Here is a 22,406-nt window from a genome sequence, read left to right as displayed (position 1 = left end):
CACGGTAGAGAACACCTTGCTTCATGCCCTCAGCAGTCACCCAGATCCTCTCAAATGGAATATATCATTTGGGGAACTGCTGAGGGCAAAACACAATTGCAGCACAGAAGCAGCCTTCAAGGAAGAAGTGGTTATCATGATGGAAAGATTTAAAATAAGGGGGTACCCAGGGACTACCCATGCACTCATACAACCAAACAGACACTATGCATGGACTGATCCAATCACCCAGGGACTACCATACACATATACATTTACTCATGCACTGCACATGGACTAATACAGTCATCAAGACAGTAGCCATGTGCTATGGTACTCACCCATTCATCCAGCAACTACCCATGAACTCATCTATACACTCAGGCACCGTCCATATACTCATGCAATCATTGAGGCAGTACCCATGCATTCATCCAATCACACAGACACTACCCATGCACTCACTCAATGAGTCAGGAACTACCCTTCCACTTATTCATTCACTCAAGCACTACCCATGCACTCATAAAATCACTCAGACACTACCTACACACTCATTGAATCAATTAGACAATATCTTTCAACTCAACCATTCACTTACACAGTACCCATGCACTCATGTGTTCGCTCAGACAGTACTCAAGCACTCATCCAATCACACAGGCACTACCCATGCACTCATCCATTCACCTAGCCACTACCCATACTCTCATTCATTCATACAGGTACTAGCCATGCACTCATAGAATCAGCCAGGCACTGCAATTCATCCAACAACTATGCATGCACGCATCCATTCACTCAGGTACTATTGTTCAACTGAACCATTCATGCATGCATTACCCATGCACTCTTACTTTCACATAGGCAGTACTTTTGCACTCATCCAATCTCCCAGGCACTACCCATGCACTCATCCATTCACCCAGGCACTCAGGTACTATCCATGTTCTCATGCATTAACCCAGATAGTGCTCTAGCACTCATCCAATCTTCCAGGTACTATGCATACACTCATCCAATCACCCTGGTACTACCCATACACTCATTGATTCACCCAGGTACTATCCATGCACTGACACAAATACGTAGCCACTGCTATTGCACTCACCCATTCATCCAGCAACTACCAATGCGCTCATGCATCCACTCAAGCACTGTCCATGCATTCATCCATTCACTCAGGCACTACCCATGCATTCATTCAATCATACCATACCATAAACACTTATAAAGCGCCCGGCTACCACCAATGACGGAGTCCCGGTGCTAGAAGTAGCAGCATGATCAGACAGGGGAAAGGGACTAGCTAGGGCAAATCAAACAGCCATGTTTTCAATGCCTTCCTGAAAATAGATTCCGATTCTGTTTTGCACAGGTGATCAGGTATAGAATTCCAAAGAATGGCTGTTCTAACTGCAAAGGCTCGCCCACCAATCCTAGCTTTGGCAAAGCGAGGAGTGTGGGGAAGCATCTGAGAGTTGGACCGCAGGTTACTGATCTGTTGGTATTTCTGAAGTCTCTGTTTCAGCTATCCTTGACCTCTATCTCTTGTGGCTCTATAGGCAAGGGACAGTGCCTTCAATTTGATTCTCCTTTTCACTGGAAGCTAATGAAGGCTGCGCAAATGAGGAGAAATGTGGTGTCAGAGGGGCACATTTCTGATGAACCTCCCTGAGGCGTTCTGGTCTGTCTGCTGTTTCTGGGTAAGATAAGCATGAAGGCCCAGGTACAAGCTGTTAGCATAGTCCAGCTGAGATGTAATAAGGGCATGTACTATTGTAGTCTGACAGTCCATCGGCAACAGGTGGAGGAATCTTCACAAGGTTTTAAGTTTCCAAAAACAAGCTCTGGAGACTTGACCATTCTGAGCCTTGCCCGATAGTTTAAAATCAAATTTAAAGCCTAAGTTTCTGACAGAGGTGACAGGAATGGGGGGCGGGTTCAGCTGCGCCGGCCACCAGAAATCTGCCCGTGGCCGTGAAGGTTGGTTAAAAAACATCACCTCTGTTTAGTTAGCATTTAATTTCAGGCAATTGTCTGTCATCCAGGAAGCAATCATGGTGAGGCAATGCCTCAAGCTATCAAACGCGGCCTTTGCAGCGTCTTTGAATGAGAACACGAGCTGCGTATCATCAGCGTATGAGATCATTCTCACCTCCACAGTGATCCCCTAAAGTTGCCAAAGGGGCAAGATAAACATTAAACAGGGTGAGGCTCAACGCCGGTCCCTGAGGTACTCCACATACCATGGTGCAGGAAGAGGAGACATGAGGGCGCAGACCTGCTGAGACGTGCATCGAGAAATTAGCTGAACCAGTTTAAAATAGTTCCCGAGATGCCCAGCTGCGCCCAGGTGGTCGAAAAGGATCAAATTGTTGACTGCATCAAAGGCTGCGGACAGTCCATCAGCACAAGCATGGCACAGCCACTATGATCAAGGGATTCTCAGATGGTTTCCGCCACTTCCAGCAGAGCAGTCTCAGTACTGTAGCCCATCCTAAAACCCGACTGGGGGTCATGAAGAAGGTGATTTGACTCCAGAAAGTCAGATGACTGTCTCTGAACTTCCTTCTCCAGAATTTTTGCAGGAGAGGGCAGGAGCGAGATGGGCCTAAAGTTCTTAAGTGTACCAAGATCCATGTCTTCCTTTATAAGAATAGGCAAAACAGAGGCAGGAAAGCATGGCTGCTGGCTAGCGGCTGGTCGCGGGTGAACTGAGAGGTGTGCTGCGGGCATTGGAAGAGGAGAGCAGTGTAGAACGGGAATTGCGGTCGCGGTTGCGGGCATAAATGAAGGCTAATGAAGTTCGTGAGTAACTCAGTTTTGGATTGCTCTTAAAAAAAAGTTTTCGTGTCTGGAGAGGAGATAGGGATTGGCAGTGGTAGCTGGAAGCGTGAGGCGAAGACTAGGCTGCGGTCGGGGAGGAAGTGTTACCATTGTCGATGCTGACGTGCTTTAAGCAGAAAGCCAAGCTGTTGGAGAACAGTTGATTGCTGAATTAATACCGCTTGAGAGAAGAGCGGGAGTTGGAATTTATATTGTCCGGAGCGAGATTGCTGTCAATGCGGCAGTGATTTGAAACTTCGTCTTTGGGTGAGCCTTTGCCGTACTCAAGGGAGTATGTTGTAAAGCAGGAATTTGGCAGCTATTTAAGGCGGCTTGGCAGGGGACTGTGGCGGAAGTGTGTTTGGTCTCCACGGCAGGGCAGGAGTTAAAGCAATCACGGCAGAGCAGCCGTGGCAGAGATCGGCTCTGGAGCTCTGTAGAGGGCAGCGGCAAGGGTCTTCTTTCAGGGGAGTGGAGGTGGGGTCTGTAAAGGTACAGAGAGGCAAGATAGGGTAGAAGACAAGGAGCCCACTTTTTTTGGCACAACGGAGGTGCAACTGTATGAATCTGCAGAGGCTCCAGTGGTGAAAATAAAGGTTAAGGGGAAACAGCAGGCATTTAATAAAGTAAGCACAGAAAGTGGAGAAAGTGGTAATGTGACTGTTCTAAAACCTACTGCTATCTCTAGATATGTGCTGAGAAAAGGGGGTGGGGAAAAAAGTAGTACATTGGTAGTGCCCGAGTCACAGAAGAACTCTGTTAAATATGTTAAAGAGCGGAGGGCGTACAAGAGAGAAGTAAAAGAAGTAAAACTGAGGGGAGGACTACTGAGTAAAAAGGTTAGAGATCGAAATATTTTTTAAAAGAAGATAGTACGGAGTATAAGATCAAAGTGAACCCCTCTTTAAGGTCTTACTTTAAATCAATACTAAAAACTTAGTGTTAAGGGGGAACCCTAATATGGCAGATATGAAATCCCACCATACGAAAGTCCGAACTTAGTAGATTGGACAGAGCATTTGAGCCCAAACCATTTTCAGGTGTTGACCCCAGAGTTGGGGGGCTGGGGGAATTTATGGATGGGGAAGTTTCTGTAGATACTGGTACGGTCTCTTTGGCTCAGCCACCCCATGATTTACAGGGTGGGACTCGAAATAGTGTAGCAAGCCAACCCGAACAATTATCTGGGTACCAGTATAGGTTTGTGCAGAATGATAAGCATTAGAAGTTCTTGTGCATCTTGTTGTACGCTGAGTGTAAATGTCAATAAACTAGTACATATATCTAAAAGATGCAGAATGCCAGAAGCAGTATGCATTTTACTTCTGTCACTTACCAACTGTTGAAATACATGAAGTAGTGCAGAACAGAATCTGTTTTCATGATTTCCCATGATTTCATGATGAAGATTTTGTAGATGAAAGACAATATTCCAAATCACATTAGCATAACAGTTGATACCTGAACTATTTTCCAACTGGTATCCTACAATATCATCAACACTTTCCATTTTTTTCTATACACCTTTAAGTTTCTCTTCAATTGTTTTCCTTTTTTGATCCTCAGTTGAATTTTTGACATAATTCCATTTTGGACACACCGCACATTTCTCATATATGGGATATTCACCTAAATCAGGAGCATAAAGTCTTCTTGTACAATTTGAATGTAGTAGTAAGATTAGTAAATGAAAAAATGGGAAAAGTTGTTGATTTTGTAAATTTTCAAAATAGACATGGAATATAATTTTTTATTATAAAATTTGATCTGATTCATGAGGTAAGACAGATTGGACATTGTGTTGTAAGTTTTCTGCTTGTAAAAGACTTACATGTTCGCCGACAACAGTTTCCTCTGTCTCGAGCATATGCAGTAACTAGTCATAAATCTCAATGTTTAAGTATAGACAGAGCTTTTGTAAATATTGGAAGTACAGTTTTCAAAAAGGGAATGGCATACATTGCATTGTCTCGAGTAAAAACATTATCTGGTTTGTATTTGATAGATTTTGATAAGAAAAGGGTTAGTGCTGATGAAAATTACGCCGCAAAATGACTCTACACTTTTTTACACACATGTAAAGTTTTTTCTAATCCTGAAGTTTTAGATACAGACTTTTCCAAAGAATCTAATTAAGCCTGTAGTTTCTCTAGGCCCATAGGAAGGAATGGAGAGGTATTCCTTAATTGCGAATTGCAATTTAAGTTTTGCAATTAAGGAATATGTAGGATTCGCAAAATTATTTGCAAATCCTACGTACAAAACATTTTGCCATTCTTAAATAGCGATTCTCTAAAAATTGCTATTTGAGAATCACAAAATCAAAGTTTCATACATATAGCTCTCAATTTCTCGTAAAGATTTCAAAATTCTATTTTGTGTAGAGCTAAGACCTGGACTTACTCAAATGATTCCTCTGCACTTTTGAATATAGACTGGCTGAGTGTACACGATCCGAACATTCATAGGATCCGATCTGTCTATGGGAAAGCATTTTCAAGCTGAAGCTGTACAATTTCTTGCTAAGACTCTTCTCTGCTGAAATTTCTTTCATCTCTATCTTTTCATATTTTGTAATATATGATGTAACATAGCGAGCAATTGAATTATCTGCTACATACTGAATATCCATGTGTACATTTTCACAATACCTTGATTGTACTCATTAATGTACTTTGAAGCTTCTGTTCTTTTTAAGTTGTATGTATTCTTTTAAGATTTCCGAGTTATTGTATCTCTTATTTCTGACAAACTCTATTTAGTCTTCCTTTAGAAAATATAGGTCGTGGGAATCCAAAATGACATTTTTTATAAAATTTCCCTTCACACTTGTACTATTGTCTGCAGTATTTCCCACATCGATGACTATTAAACCATAAAACTTGTTGTCACAACCTCTTTTCTCCTCCATCTCTTCGAATGGCACATGTAACATAATTCGATGAAAGGCAAAAAAGTTTCATCAGTGTCTGTTCTACATTTTGGTGCATTCTTTATTCATAATAACATGTGTACATACGGAGCACCTCTGGCTTGGTACACTTTTCACCAAAAGAAATCAGAGGTGGAATGTTTTTATTGCAGATAAATGACATCATTCTTTGAAAGCTGTGGTTAAAATACCTGCACACATTTACAGGATTCAAGGAAAAGAGTTCTCCAGGTGTCTTCAACTCAATGTTCTTAACATTTGAATATGCTTCTCGTAGAAATTCAAGTAAATCTTCCCATGCATTTTCAGCACAGTTAGGTGTTACAAACCATGTAGCTGTACCCACGTTTCTTAAAATGCATTTAAGTTCACGATGACGAAGATACTAATATTCATTGGTACCACGTTGACATGCCTTCAAATTAATTAACTGAGATTCTAAATTTTAATCTTTTGGTTGAACTTTGTCCATGAACTCTTTTGCGGAAAGATGTTGAAGATGAACTCCTGTTTTTAATATGTGGTTCACTGCATATGAAAGTGCAGACACATCGCTTATAAACAAAAGATGATATATATATTGAATCCACTGTCAAAATATTGGCTCTTCAGAGTACGATCTTGTTGAGTGGTATTCTGAAGCTTGAATCTGTAAAGCTCGCTCATTAAATCATCCACCTTCTTCAGTGGAGATTATCTGTGGAAAACATCAAGCTTCTAAACTTTTTCTCATACACTCATGGCAGTTCCCTTTGCTTCCTTCATTTGAAATAATTCAATGCTGTTTCCTATGATTTCTTTCGAGTGCAGGGGAAGTATGGTATAATGTTCATAAATCTCTTCACTCCTGGACTTGTTTACTTTTTCTATTTGGCCACTTGACATTAGTGGTTCATCTTCTAAGCATATTACTTCTTCATCAACATTTACTTTCTTGTAAACAATATTATTCTGTACAGGTACAATATAGCCTTCTGACGTTTAGTAACATCTACAAACTCTTGCCAGATTTTTGTTGGTACACCATTTACTAGAACAACTACTGGCTCATTTTCCTCCCTGTCTACACCAACAGTTTCAATGTTTTTTTTTTAAATCTAAAGGTAAGTACACACCGCTTAGTTTCAGATCTCTTTGTAAATCTGTTGGTGGCAGCTAACCTTTTTTGTGCTTCATACGCTGGAGCAAGATCACCACCGACCAGCTCACCACCACCCTTAGCCAGAACCCCCCCGCCAACACGACGGACCCCAACGAAGCAGCCCGCAACCTCACACAGTAGCTCGCAAACTGCGCCGACGAACTCGCACCACTGAAGAATCCTCCCAGCAGACCCGGCAGCAGGAAAGCCTCGTGGTTTACCAATGACCTCAAGAACTCCAAGAAAACCTGCCGCACCCTTGAGAAAGCCTGGCGCCACGACCAGACAGCAGAACACATGACCGCCTCAAGAACGCCACCGGCAAACTCCACCTGCTGATCCGCACCACCAAGAAAACAACATTCAAAGAACGACTGGGCAACAACACCCACAATAGCAAGGAACTCTTCAGCATCGTCAAAGAGCTCTCCAACCCCAGCGCCTGCAACAACGACATCACTCCCTCGCAAGACCTCTGCAACTCACTCGCCTCGTTCTTCCACCACAAGATCGCCGACATACACAACAGCTTCAGCGCACTGACCATGGACCCAACCACCGAACCAACGCCCCCCACCACCACCCTCAGCACCTGGACCCCAGTCAGCACTGAAAACACCACCCGCCTGATGAACACCATCCACTCCGGATCTCCTACCGACCCTTGCCCACACCACATCTTCAACAAAGCCGACTCCATCATCGCACCCCAACTCCGGAACATCATCAACAGCTCCTTCGCATCCACCACCTTCCCGGAGAGCTGGAAACATGCCAAGCTGAGCGCCCTCCTGAAGAAACCCACCGCGGACCCCACAGAACTCAAGAACTTCCGCCCCATCTCGCTCCTCCCCTTTCCAGTCAAAGTCATTGAGAAGACCGTCACAGACAACTCTCCAACTTCCTCGAGACCAATGTATTCCTCGACCACTCACAGTCCGGGTTCTGAGCAAACCACAGCACCAAGACCACCCTCATCGCAACCACCGACGACATCAGGTCCCTGGTAGACAACAGAGACACTGCTGCCCTCATCCTCCTGGACCTCTCAGCAGCCTTCGACACCGAATGCCACCGCACCCTGATACAGCGTCTCAGCAACACCGGAATCCAGGGAGCGGCCCTGGAGTGGATCATCTCATTTCTTGATGGAAGAACCCAGAGAGTCCGCCTCCCCATTCCGATCCTCGGCCACCGAAGTCATCTGCGCCATTCCGCAAGGATCCTCACTCAGCCCTACCCTCTTCAATGTCTACATGAGCCCCCTCACAGCCATCCCATGCCAAAACAACCTCAGCATCATCTCCTATGCCGACGACACCCAGCTGATCCTCTCCCTCACCAACGACCCCACCACCGCCAAAGCCAACCTACAAGAAGGAATGCAAGACGTCGCGGAATGGATGAAGATCAGCCGTCTGAAACTGAACTCAGACAAGACGAAGTCCTCATCCTCGGACCATCTCCCTACGCCTGGGACGACTCCTGGTGGCCCCCTGCCCTGGGCACCGCCCCCAAGCCAACGGACCACGCACGCAACCTGGGCTTCATCCTGGAATCCTCCCTCAAGATGACCAAGCAAGTCAACGCCGTCTCTTCATCCTGCTTCAACACCCTGCGCATGCTCGGAAAGATCTCCCAATGGATCCCCTCCGAAACCAGGAAGACGGTCACCCAGGCCCTCGTCACCAGCCGTCTGGACTACGGGAACACCCTCTACGCTGGAACCACAGGCAAACTCCAGAAAAGACTCCAGCGCATTCAGAATGCCTCAGCACGACTCATCCTGGACATCCCTCGCCACTGCCACATCTCTGCCCACCTGAAAGACCTGCACTGGCTCCCCGTCAACAAGAGGATCACGTTCAGACTCCTCACCCACGCACACAAGGCTCTCCATGACACGGGCCCGAAGTACCTCAACAGCCAACTCACATTCTACACACCCACCCGCCAGCTCCGTTCCGCCAGCCTCGCCTCCGTCCCACGAATCCGCAAATCCACCGTCGGAGGAAGATCCTTCTCCTACCTGGCAGCCAAGACATGGAACTCCCTCCCCACCCACGGCTGACCCTGGACCATCTCTCCTTCAGGAACCAACTCAAGACCTGGCTGTTCGAGCAGTAGCGACCCCCCCCTCCTCAGCGCCTTGAGACCCTAACGGGTGAGTAGCGCGCTATACAAATTCTACTGATTGATTGATTGATACGAACTATGACCTAAAATGGGTGTACAGAGTGAATACGAATAAACTCATATGCATTTAAATCTGCCAGTTCCTGAGGAATAGGTACTTACTCTAAGTTGGTACATACTGTTTTAGCTGGCATTTTGTTTTCTTCTAATTTGTTGTAACAGTATTTATGAATAACTTGAACAGTAGCCAACTCAAACTGACCTACCAATTTATTTTAAATATAAATCAACATTTCAAATTTGACTTCTATAGTCAGCACAACAACAAATTCAAATATAGTTTGTTTTTTTCAGATTAAACTGTCCTAAACTTTGTAATTTCCTCTGCAAACTCATGAATACTAATCTCTTTCCCATGTCCTTCAACACCTAACCTTATCAAACTCTCACTTTCGCTACACTCCTCTTCTGAACAAAAATACAAAACTGTATATCATCACAAACTTTTTGTACATCTGAGACTGAACCATGAAAAAGAGCTGTGTTAATTTCACTTAAAGATAATGCCGGAGTTTTTACATCGTAGAGTCTTCATACTGTCTACCCCAGTTCACTCCCGCAGCAGGTCACTCCAGAGTATTAGTGCGCACTACAAGTTCTTTATAACATATAACATACTAACTTCCACATTTCAGAGTGGTGTACAGCTAACATTCTTAAAGGATAAAACAGATTTTGGTATACATTTCTTGAAAGACAAACCAGAGAATGACCTTTCAACTTAGTATATTTTCATATTTTACATGGATCTAGTCCTTGTAATATATCAATCTTCTGTTTAACACTTTGTTTTGCATATTGTCGTAAAATAAATCATGATATGTTGTATACTGCAAAAACTGCTACAATTCTACTTATATACAGGAGCTTGTGTATGTGTAGCGGGGTGTACCGGAGGGCCTCGACCGGCACCCCGACTCGGACATCGACAATGGGCCGTGGGGCCCCTCCCGCAGGGAGACATGACTTAACCCTTGTACCAACCCCCCCCCTCTCTCTCCCTGTATCACAGGACTTTGGTGCCGGCGTGGATGAAACGGGCACACTGGACTGGCCCTTTAACTCAGGTGAAGATACGGAGTGGGAGGAGCCGTCCTATGAGGCCTGTCCTTCAAAAGGTGCCGACGCCGACTCTCAGGTGTGCTTGTTCACCTGGAGGTGGGAAGATTGGAGAGCGGTTCGGAGCAAGGAGGAAGCAGACCACGGGAGGAGTGTAAGCCTGGAAAAACGAGCCGGACTTGACAGCGGTACCATCAGGACCCGACCACAGAGCCCGGGAGAAGAGACGCGACGCGGGACTCCGGAGCACCTACTGGAGGAGGAATCTGCCTTCACCCCCACAACCGACGGAGCAGAGCCAGGAGGCCACCGATCCCGCGATCCGCCCAGCCACTCACCCAGGGGAGGTGGGTGGCTCACCCAGGTGCGTGACCGGTTCAGGGGCTGGGCGGGAAGACCTCGTACGCTAGAGACGCCTCCCCGGGATGTGTAGCTTGCCATTGTCCCTAGCTGGTACCTAACTCACCCCCCCCGCCACACATTAGGATCTGCACGTTGTAGCACGGATAGTACTGAACACCGGTGATCCCTTCACTCCCCGCCCCGGTAATCATTACGAGTTGAACAAACGCCTGACCTGGTTTTTTTTTCCCTCTCTTCTCTCCCTGGGGATTGCTGGAGAGCCACTCCGACGGCCGGGACGGACTCCGAGGAGGACGACGCTCCACCCCGAGGACCGGAAGCAAGCCGGAAGAAAGAGAAGACACCGCGTCGTCGGAGAAGCCGGAGTAGGTCTCCCCGACGGCACCCTACCCGGACTAGTTGTACTGATCAGCTTTTTGCCTTAATAAAACCACAATTACCGAGAGTACGTCTCTTGCCCCTGACTTCTGCGCCACAACCCGTCCAAATCCCCACAGTGGTGGAGAATGCGGGCAATCTAAAACCCGACACAGGGATGGAGACCCTACTTCAAGAACTAATCAAGGGACAGGAGAAACTCGGCTGGGTCGCCGAGCAACAGTTATCAGCCGCCCAAGCGGATCGCGAGATCCTGAAAAAAGCCCTAGCCGCCAGAGAGGAGGCGCAGCCGGGATGGGTTGATCCCGTGCTTACAAGCGGAAATAGAGGGGATGGCAGTATCCCTCATGGCTCCTCAGCAGTGGCTCTGCAGAAATACCAGGCGGGGGAAGACCCCGATGCTTTCATGCTCAATTTTGAAAGAGCTGCCAGGGCCTGCGGGTGGCCCATGAGCAAATGGCCGTTCTTTTTGGCACCCCTCCTGTCAGGAGAGGCCCAAGCAGCCTACCAGATCGCCAATCCCAATGGCGACACCGCCTTCCCAGAGGTGAAGAGGATTATCCTGGATCACCTAGGTCTGGATCTAGAGGCATACAGGCAGCGCTTCAGGAAGGAAAGAGGTACTCCGGGGGAAAGCCCCAAGACCCTATTTGTCCGCCTGAAGATGGCTGCCGATAAATGGCTATCCCCGTCCACCAGCTCCAAAGCGGAGATTATGGACCGCATTTATCTTGAACAGTTCCTCGAAGCGCTCCCATTTGCCACCCAGAAGTGGCTGAGACAACATCACCACTTGACCATCGCTGAGGCCGTGGACATGGCCACCACCTACTCCAGAGCCCAACCACGCATAACGGGATGGGAACCAGAGCGTCATCCAAAACCTCCGATGAAGCAGGAGAGACGCCCTGTACAGCGTCCCCTTGAACCCCCCAAACATCGTCCATGGAAACCGGAGGCACCCCCCTCGTCGGGCCCTCAATGCTTCGACTGTGGGAATTGGGGCCACATTGCCCGGTACTGTCCCGCCAAGAAGAACCAGGAAGAGCCCATGGAGGTTGGCTACCTGCCCCGTACTGTATTGTACTCAGCAGAGATGGGGAGCACCTACCGGGTGAGTGTACAGGTGAACGGGTCCCCTATACAAGCCTTATTGGACTCTGGGTGTAGGCAGTCCGTCATACAGTCCCAACATGTCCTTAGTTCCCAATACCTCTCCCCCCAATCAGTGGCTATCCGCTGCGTTCATGGGGACGTACGGACCTACCCCCTGGCCCAAATACCCATAATACCTAAGGGAGGGCCCCCGCAGGAGGTACGGGTAGGGGTCCTACAAACACTACCAGAACCCTTGATCATAGGAACCGATAACCCCAAGTTTTTACAGTGGTTTAATCAAAGCACAGGGAAAGGCGAACACTGCCCCCTAACGCCCAAACCAGCCCTTCTCGCCCCTGATCCGTGGATAATGGACCGGAGCTTTCGGTTCGCCCAAGTCAACGACCCGTCTTTGCTGAACGCCTGGGAACAGGCTCAACTGGACGGAGACACCTCGCAGCCCCGATACCCCCGATTTCTTATCACCAAAGACCTGCTGTACCGACAGGCGAAAGCGGAAGAGCCAGAAGAGTTGTTGGTTCCCGCTTCATACCGAGACCAGATCCTGTTCTTTGCCCACTCTCACCTGGTAGCCGGGCACTCCGGGGCCGAAAAGACCACTCAGAACCTTCTCCGGTACTTCTACTGGCCCGGGATATACAAGGATGCCCAGCGTTACTGTCAAGAATGTGGAATCTGCCAAACGAAAAACATGTGTAGGCCTCCTGCAGTGCCCCTTCAACCACTGCCCATTATCGGCAAACCCTTCGAGAGGGTCGGGATGGACATTATCGGGCCTTTACCCAAAACCCGAAAAGGCTATCAATATGTATTGGTGATAGTAGACTACGCCACGAGATTCCCTGAGGCCTTTCCTCTCACCGCCACCACAACGAAGCAGGTCGCCGACAGAATGATCGAGCTGTTCAGCCGAGTGGGATTCCCACGAGAACTGTTAACGGATCAAGGAACACCCTTCGTTTCCCGTCTGATGAAGGAGGTTTGTAAGTGTCTGGATGTGCACCAGATACGAACCTCCGTTTACCACCCGCAGACGGACGGCTTGGTAGAGCGCTATAATCGCTCCCTGAAGGCTACACTGAGGAAGATGATGGAGGTCAATGAGAAGGAATGGGACCAAATCCTTCCGCTGGCGCTGTATGTCATCCGAGGACAGAGACAAAGCAGCTTGGGTATGTCGTCCTTCGAACTACTCTATGGTCGACAGCCCCGCTCACTGTTGGAGATGACAAAGGAGGCATGGGAGAATGAGATACCCGAAGAAACGGCAGCCGCCCTGGACTATGCCCACACCCTCAAGACCAAACTGGGAAAACTGCGGGATCTGGCCTACGCAAACATGGGGGTTAGTCAACAGAGACAAAAACACACCTATGATAAGGGAAAGAGATGGAGGCACTTGAAGGAAGGAGAGTGGGCGCTTGTGTTGTTACCCTCTTCCACCCAGAAATTCCGTGCCAGTTGGTCTGGACCCTACAGAGTAATCAAAACCATAGGAAAGACCTCCTATAGTCTACAGATAGGCCCTCGAAAGACTCAGACCTACCATATAAACCTGCTGAAGAAGTGGTTAGGACCTCCCCCGTCGAACGTGCAGGTCGTCACCAGAGCCAACCGACTACATTTGACTACCGAGCAGCTGAACATCAATGAGGAGTTGACACGAGAACAGCTAGAGGATGTGAGGAACCTCCTACGCCGCCACGAGGGTACCTTTTCAGACATACCAGGGAGAACCACACTAGCAGAACACTGCATAAACACCCCTCCGGATAAAGTCGTCCAGATTAAGCCTTACAGAGTGCCTGAAGCCAGGAGGAAAACCATCCAGAAGGAGGTCCAGGACATGCTGGAGCTGGGTGTGGTAAGACCATCCACCAGCCAATGGTCTAGCCCCATAGTCCTGATACCCAAACCCGACGGGAGCAGGCGGTTCTGTATGGACTTCAGAGCCCTCAACGATATTTCGGCCTTTGACGCATATCCCATACCCCGCGTGGACGAACTCATCGAGCGCCTTGGGGAAGCCAGATATATCACCACCCTCGACCTGACAAAAGGGTACTGGCAGGTGCCCCTCCGGGAGGAAGACAAAAAGAAGACCGCGTTCAGTACCCATGAGGGACATTATGAGTTCACCGTCCTGCCGTTCGGGCTCCATGGGGCCCTTGCCACTTTCCAAAGACTCATGAACTCCATACTGGCCCCTGTGTCCTCGATCGCCTCAGCTTATCTGGACGACATAGTCATTCACAGTAAGACGTGGGAAGAACACCTGCAGCACATCCACCAGGTGTTGCATGTACTGGAAAAGGCCGGACTACGTGTGAACGCCAAGAAGTCAAGGATGGCCTACCAAAAGGTGAAGTACCTCGGCTACGTTCTGGGTCATGGCATGATCGAGCCCCAGATAGAAAAGGTACGGGCCATAGCCGACACCCCTTTCCCCACTACCAGAAAGGAAATGAGGGCCTTCCTTGGGCTGGTGGGATATTACAGAAGGTTCATCCCCCTCTTCGCTGATGTTGCGGCCCCCCTTACGGATGCCCTTCGCAGGCCGGGGAAGTCGAACTCTCCCATCAAACCCACCGAGGGCATGCTCAACGCCTTCAATCACCTGAAGCGCACTGTTACCACTGCACCGGTCCTGAATTCCCCTGACTTCTCGGTGCCTTTCCTGCTCCATACAGACGCCTCTGAGTATGGTATTGGCGCTGTTTTGTCCCAAGTGGGCGGGGACGGGCTGGAACACCCTGTGGTATACGTCAGTCGCAAACTGTTTCCCAGGGAACTCAAGTATGCCACCATAGAAAAAGAGTGTCTGGCGGTCAGGTGGGCTATTGACAAGCTAGCATACTATCTGGAGGGACGCCCGTTCCACCTGTACACCGACCATGCTCCCCTCCTCTGGATGTCAAGGAACAAGTCGAACAACGCCAGGGTGATGCGCTGGTTCCTGGCGCTCCAGCCGTACTCTTTTACGGTCCACCATAGGAGGGGTGTTGAGAATGTCAATGCTGACTTTCTGTCCCGTCATCCCCTCCCCGATCGGGAGCGTCCTAGGGGGGAGGTGTGTAGCGGGGTGTACCGGAGGGCCTCGACCGGCACCCCGACTCGGACATCGACAATGGGCCGTGGGGCCCCTCCCGCAGGGAGACATGACTTAACCCTTGTACCAACCCCCCCCCTCTCTCTCCCTGTATCACAGGACTTTGGTGCCGGCGTGGATGAAACGGGCACACTGGACTGGCCCTTTAACTCAGGTGAAGATACAGAGTGGGAGGAGCCGTCCTATGAGGCCTGTCCTTCAAAAGGTGCCGACGCCGACTCTCAGGTGTGCTTGTTCACCTGGAGGTGGGAAGATTGGAGAGCGGTTCGGAGCAAGGAGGAAGCAGACCACGGGAGGAGTGTAAGCCTGGAAAAACGAGCCGGACTTGACAGCGGTACCATCAGGACCCGACCACAGAGCCCGGGAGAAGAGACGCGACGCGGGACTCCGGAGCACCTACTGGAGGAGGAATCTGCCTTCACCCCCACAACCGACGGAGCAGAGCCAGGAGGCCACCGATCCCGCGATCCGCCCAGCCACTCACCCAGGGGAGGTGCGTGGCTCACCCAGGTGCGTGACCGGTTCAGGGGCTGGGCGGGAAGACCTCGTACGCTAGAGACGCCTCCCCGGGATGTGTAGCTTGCCATTGTCCCTAGCTGGTACCTAACTCACCCCCCCCGCCACACATTAGGATCTGCACGTTGTAGCACGGATAGTACTGAACACCGGTGATCCCTTCACTCCCCGCCCCGGTAATCATTACGAGTTGAACAAACGCCTGACCTGGTTTTTTTTTCCCTCTCTTCTCTCCCTGGGGATTGCTGGAGAGCCACTCCGACGGCCGGGACGGACTCCGAGGAGGACGACGCTCCACCCCGAGGACCGGAAGCAAGCCGGAAGAAAGAGAAGACACCGCGTCGTCGGAGAAGCCGGAGTAGGTCTCCCCGACGGCACCCTACCCGGACTAGTTGTACTGATCAGCTTTTTGCCTTAATAAAACCACAATTACCGAGAGTACGTCTCTTGCCCCTGACTTCTGCGCCACAACCCGTCCAAATCCCCACAGTATGCCTCCCTTGAACTTCTTCAGCTATTACTTCTTCTACATTCCTAATAACCCTTTTTTTCTTTTGGCATGGGAGATACATCTTTCATCTCATAGCATTGACCACTAGTATCAACTGCATATACTGTGTTCTCTTGAAAATAGCTATCTTCATTAAACAAAAGCTCAGTACTGGAATTATGCTTCCATTACCCAGTAAAGGTTTTACAGAAGTATTTCTATTAACAGGTCTTTTTCTTCTGCTTTTCTCTTTCATAAACACCATTGTTTTATTCAATGCTCTCATTCTCTTCAATATTAATATGAATATTTTTCATTTCAATTCAAAAGCTATCTACTACCCTTTCAATGTGTTGCTTTTTCTTATATGCTGTGGGTCTTCTTTTATATTTCTTACAATCTTATAAAAAAAAAAATATTACTTTACTTTTAGATATTCTTATACATATCTCCTTATGAGTTTTTTGCTTTCTTATAATATGTGTTGTTTTTCCATAAACAAATGTATGTTTACCATTACAATTCTTCTTTTCCTTTTGGTTTGTTGTAAAACTTTTCTTTTTCCTTTCATTATTATTGACTTTTTCAAATCTCTCTACAACTGTATAGTGCTCTTACCGGAAGAGATTTTGCTCTTTTTCTAATGTACTCTTTTTTACTTTTCTTTAAGTAGTACTGTTTTCTTCATACTTTCTTCTCTTTTCATGTTTTCTTGCCATCTTCAATTTGTGATCCAAATAAAATACATTTAAAAAAAATGAAGAACAGTTTCAATAGTGGAGAAAATGGCAACAGAGGTGCAGAAAGAAATGAGAGGTGCAGAAGGAGCCAAGAGAGTTTTAAAAAGAGGCAAGATATGTGCAGAAAGAGGTAAGGGGGATGCAGAAAGAGGCAAGAGAGGTACAGAAACAGGCAAAAGAGGTGCAAAAAGAGGGAAGTAGAATTCAGAAAGAGGCAAGAGGTGTGCACAAAAGAAGCAACAGAGGTGCAGAAAAATGCACGGGAGATGTAGAAAGAGGCAAATAGGTACAGAAAGACACAAGAGAAGTGCAGAAAGAGACAAGAGAAGTACACAGAAAAGCAAGAGAAGTGCTGAAAGAAGCAAGAGAGGTGCAGAAAGAAGCAAGACAAATACAGAAAGAACCAAGAGAACTGCAGAAAGAAACAAGAGGGGTTAAGAAAAAAGCAAGAGGAGTGATGAAAGAGACAAGAGAGTTGCAGAAAGAAAAAAGAGAGGTCCATAAAGAGGCAAGGAGGTGCAGAAACAGACAAGAGAAGTACAGAAAGAGGCAAGGGGATGCAGAAAGAGGCAAGAGTGGTACTGAAAAAACAACAGATGCGTAGAAGAAGGAAATAGGGGTACAGAAAGAAGCAATAGGGGTGCAGAAAGAAGCAAGAGAGGTGCAGAAACATGCATGAGAAGTGGGAAGAAAGATACACAAAGAAACAAGAGAGGGTCAGAAAGAGCCAAGGGAGCTGCAGAAAGAGGTTATACAGGTTCAGAAAGAGGGAAGAGGGGTGCAGAAAGAAGCAAGAGAGGTGCAGATGAAGACAGAGAGGCATGAAGAAAGAGGTAAGAGAACTGAAGAAAGGAACAAGAGAGGTAAAGAAGGAAGCAAGAAAAGTACAGAAAGAAGCAATAGAGGTGCACAAAAAAGCAAGAGAGGTACACCAAGAGGAAGCAGACAAAAGCAACAGAGCAGCAGAGAGAGGCAAGAGAAGTACACAGAGAAGCAAGAGAGAAGTGATGAAAAAGGCAAGAGAGGTACAGAAAGAATGAAGAGAAGTAGAAAAAGAAACAATAGAGGTAAAGAAAGAGGCCTACTTTGACTGCTTTCTGCAGACTTATACAAACTAACCGAATCACTAATTCTTTTCCCAAGATGTCTTAAACCTGACTTTTCTCTTGAGGGTTCACTATTCGTCAACTGTTCAGAATATTAGGCCTCCTAAATTTAAAATACTGGGAAATGTAGTACCAATGGAGAGTCAGTGGGAAAGAGGGCTTATGTGGGAAACACGAAGTCCGTTGTTTCTTTCTCATAAACACATATGGTAGATCACTTGTGAGAAGTTTGGAGGGGTGATAAACAACCGAGCTGGTTTAAATCAGTTGACACAGTTCACTATCGAGAACGAAATTGTTTGCCTCGGCACTCTATGGATGGGTTAACGCGATGATTTGGAATTAAAGAACCTTTTTTTAAAATGCTTGAAAATAGCACAATCTGGGTCCGCAACATGAACACAGCTAAACTCATGTCACAGTAAGCACATTCTTTGATCATTTCTTTGACAGGGATTAAAAAAAGGGGCTTGAGTGGTTAATATAGGGTCAAAAGGTGCCTTTCAGTAATTGAAGTCTAGCATTTAGTTTTAGAGATACACAGTGTTTCTGAAGGACCAGGTGTTTGGGTGTTTAAAAAGGTTTCAGTTTGAGTTGAGGATTCACCAATGGAATAGAATTTGAGTTGGGCATTAATACATGTCGTTTGAAATGGAGCATTTACAAGTTGAATATACATAAAGTAATGCAGAAGCACTAAGGGGTCCATTATGATGTCGGGCGGATTGCCTCCGCCAGGCTGGCGGTAGCCACCGCCGGCCTGGCGGAGGCAATCCGCCCGACATCCATTGCCAAATTCCCCCCCGCCATATTAGGATGGCGGGGGGAACGCAGTGGTGAAAATTACCGCCCGCCTGTTTTCCGCCCCGGTGGCCTTGCGGCCGGGGCGGCATATGTTTAATATGGTGGCGGTGTCTGTTAGACACCGCCAGCCATATTACAATGCGCATTCTGGCACGCCTTTCCGTGGCGGCAATGCCGCCACGGAAAGGCAAGCGGAGTCCCCCTGCTGGGGCCCGTTGCGGGCACCCAGGGACTCCATGGGGTGGGGGGTGCACATGGGGGGTACCTATGGTACCCCCCTGCATTTCAATGCACAACATGACAGGCACCTCGCGGTGCCTGTCATGTTGTGCATTGAAATGCACTGCGTGTATTTTTAGCATTACGGTGGGCGGTGCTTTCAGCACCGCCCGCCGCAATGCTACAAATGCGGGAAGCGCCCGCCACTGTGGCGGGCGCATCGTAATATGTGGCACGGGACCCCCGCCCTTATGGCGGGTGGTCCCATACACCGGGAGGATGACGGGCGGACAAAGTCCGCCCGTAATCCTAATGGACCCCTTAGTCCGTTAACAGAGTTATGAGTGGAACAATCATGCTGACGGTTTTGTTTATGAATTTTTGTATTTTAGATATCCCTGATGAAGAGAACAATTCCAAAATACACTGGGTAATTTTTAAATAGAGTTGTGATATGTGGAAACGTCAAGCTCTCCTGTGCTTTTACGAAAACCCTTGCAGGGTAGTGGAATGGGTAAAACGAGTTGAAGAATTGTGGAATAAAGGTGCGAAAGAAATGGAGTAAAATATAGATAAAGAAAAAGAGTTTATTTATTTGATTCATTAATTTATGGACGTGGCTGTGCAGCTTGAATTGGGACCAGATGAGGTTCCTTTTTTGATATAAACAACAATCCTAACCATATCACTGTTGTAACTCTCACCAAGATTGTGAAGGTATGCATGCATGAGACTGTGCTTTTACCTTGTGGGACATTACATAAAAATAAACATACGCATACTTAAATGTAAATACGTGTATTCCACATAGCATACTTTGTAAATTTCTGTACAAGAAGCTTTGTGTGTTTCTTGCTGCTCATAATACAGTGCACATAGGTATTCAGTAATATATTTGAGGGGTTTATAACACCTACATATGTAAAACATGTGTGCCTGTGCAACCGAATGACAGAGCAGAACTGAAAAGATTTGACCACCTATAGGAGAAGCTACCAGCTTTTTAAGAACAGCCTCACTTCCCATTTGAGAATAGAAAAAGGCAAGAAAGTACAGAAAAGGCAGGAGAAGTACAGAAAAGAATGAGAGATGTACAGAAAGAGGCAAGAGAGGTGCAGAAAGCGGCAAGAGAAGTACAGAAAGATGCAATACAGGTGCAGAAAGATACAACAGAAGTGCAGAACGAGGGAGAGGGGTGCAGAAAGAGGCAAGAGGGGTACAGAAGGAGGCAAGAGAACTCCAGAAAGAGAAAGAAAGATGCAGAAAGAGGAAGAAAGGTACACACAGACCTTTAAACTGGAAAGCTTCACTTCCCATTTGAGTATTGAAAGAGGCACGAAAAGTACAGAAAGAGGCTAGAGAAGTACGGAAATAAGCAAGAGAGGTGCAGAAAGTTGCAAGACAAGTGCAGAAAGAGGCAAGAGAGGTATTGAAAGAGGCAAGAGAGGTCCAGAAAGATGGAAGATGGATGCAGAAAGAAGCAATAGGGGTACAGACAAAAGCAGGAGGGGTACAGAAAAAAACAACAGGGGTGCCTGACAGAGGCAAGACAAGTACAGAAAGAAGCAAGAGAAGTCCAGAAAGAGAACGAAACATGCAGAAAGAGGTGAAAGGTACCTGAGTAAATGTATGTGTGCATGGGTAGTGGTTTAGTGATTGTATGAGTACATGGGTAATCCTTCCTTGCATGACAGCTTCAGTGTATTGGTTTTACCAGAGATAATGGAAAAAGTGCATGGGTAGTACCTTGGTGATAGAATAAGACCATGCATAGTGCCAGAGTGAATGGTTGAGGGCAAGGATAGTGCTTGAATCCTTGCATGAATTCATGGGCAATGCCGAGGGGGCTGGATGAGTGAAAGAGTAGTATCTGCATCATTGCATACGTACATGGGTAGTACATGAGAGCAGTCAAAACAAAACAAAAAAAGAATCAATAACCAAAATGTATTATAGAATAAATACCCACCTCCAAAAAACCCAAGCACGAAAAACGTAATCCAAACCACCATAACAAGATTATTTTAATATAAATAATATACTTATTATTTTTAACATCACCAAAAGAACTATAATTTAAAATAATACTGATGAATAAACATATTATGCATTCCATTTATGCTATAAATATGAACCTGACTTTCCAAAAACCTAAAAAAAACATGTATCATAAAAATTAATTACAGCACATAAAATATATTTTAACAGATATCAATCACATAAAACTGTCACAATTCATGAAACATAACTCCCCCCAGAAAAAATACTTAAACAGTACTTACTGTTCTGTAATTGCAAATCCTCCTCCATATCCATGTAACCAAAAAGTATTATACTCCAAAAATCAAAAAAGAAGATTCAAGTAGTCCCCAAAATAAAAAATAAACTATTCCAATAGAGATCCATTGAAGCAGTCCAAAATCTTGATGAACCAAATAAACGCAAAAAAGTGTTTAAAAAAAGAAACACTCCTGGAAAACCAAAAAAAGAAAGGTAAGACAATAAAAAATATTTTTTTATTACAAACCAAAAATTATTTCTTTAAAAAAAATGCTAACTTCAAATGTCCATAAAAGACATTGGCAAATGAAAACACATTACAAACCCACAAAATACAGTAGCTTAATAAAATGGCATATATACATCACACTTAATCATCAAAACACATAACATAACGTACTATACATCAGTATATTACTAACAAACTCTGCCTACACCGAGGACAACACACAGGTGAATGACACTACAACAAATATGACTAAGTCTATGCAAAACCCCAAAACAACACTATAGCTAAGGTTTATACCTCCCCTTATATCCCTATTCTCAAAACCCTAAAAAACCTTTAAAAAGGTCCAACCTGTTCTGATGAAAAGCAGAACCTTCCTGTGCCCACCTTCCTGGAAAACAGATACAAAAATTAGAGAAATAGATTATAAAAATAGGTGGTAAAAAATGGCCACTAAATCAAATAAAAAAGTCTGTCTCCCCTCAGAAAATATTAGATATATAGGAAAGAAAATACAAGAAAATATTTATAAAGGTATGTAAGAATGTTTAAAAAATGGTAAATGATAAAAAATGTTTTGTGACAATATACAAAAAAAAAAGTATAAATTAAATATTAACATAACAAATATACAATTATTTAATATACAGTGCATAAATGATGTAAAAATATGTTTAATAAAGTACTTTAAAAAACGGTATTAATGTATACAATTTAAAAAAAAGGAACACTTATAGAAAAATGTCCAAAGCACAAAACTGTTTAAATATAATTTACAATGGTTTGAAATTGTATTGAAATATTGTTTATATATCAATATAATATGTTCTTATATAATAACCATTACATATTATATAAGTTACAAAATTTAAATAAATACATTAAATGAATAAGAGAAAAGATAAAAATAAAAACTA

This window comes from Lissotriton helveticus, chromosome 1_2 (assembly GCF_964261635.1).
Source record: "Lissotriton helveticus chromosome 1_2, aLisHel1.1, whole genome shotgun sequence".
NCBI lineage: Eukaryota > Metazoa > Chordata > Amphibia > Caudata > Salamandridae > Lissotriton > Lissotriton helveticus.
This window is presented reverse-complemented; position numbering follows the sequence as displayed.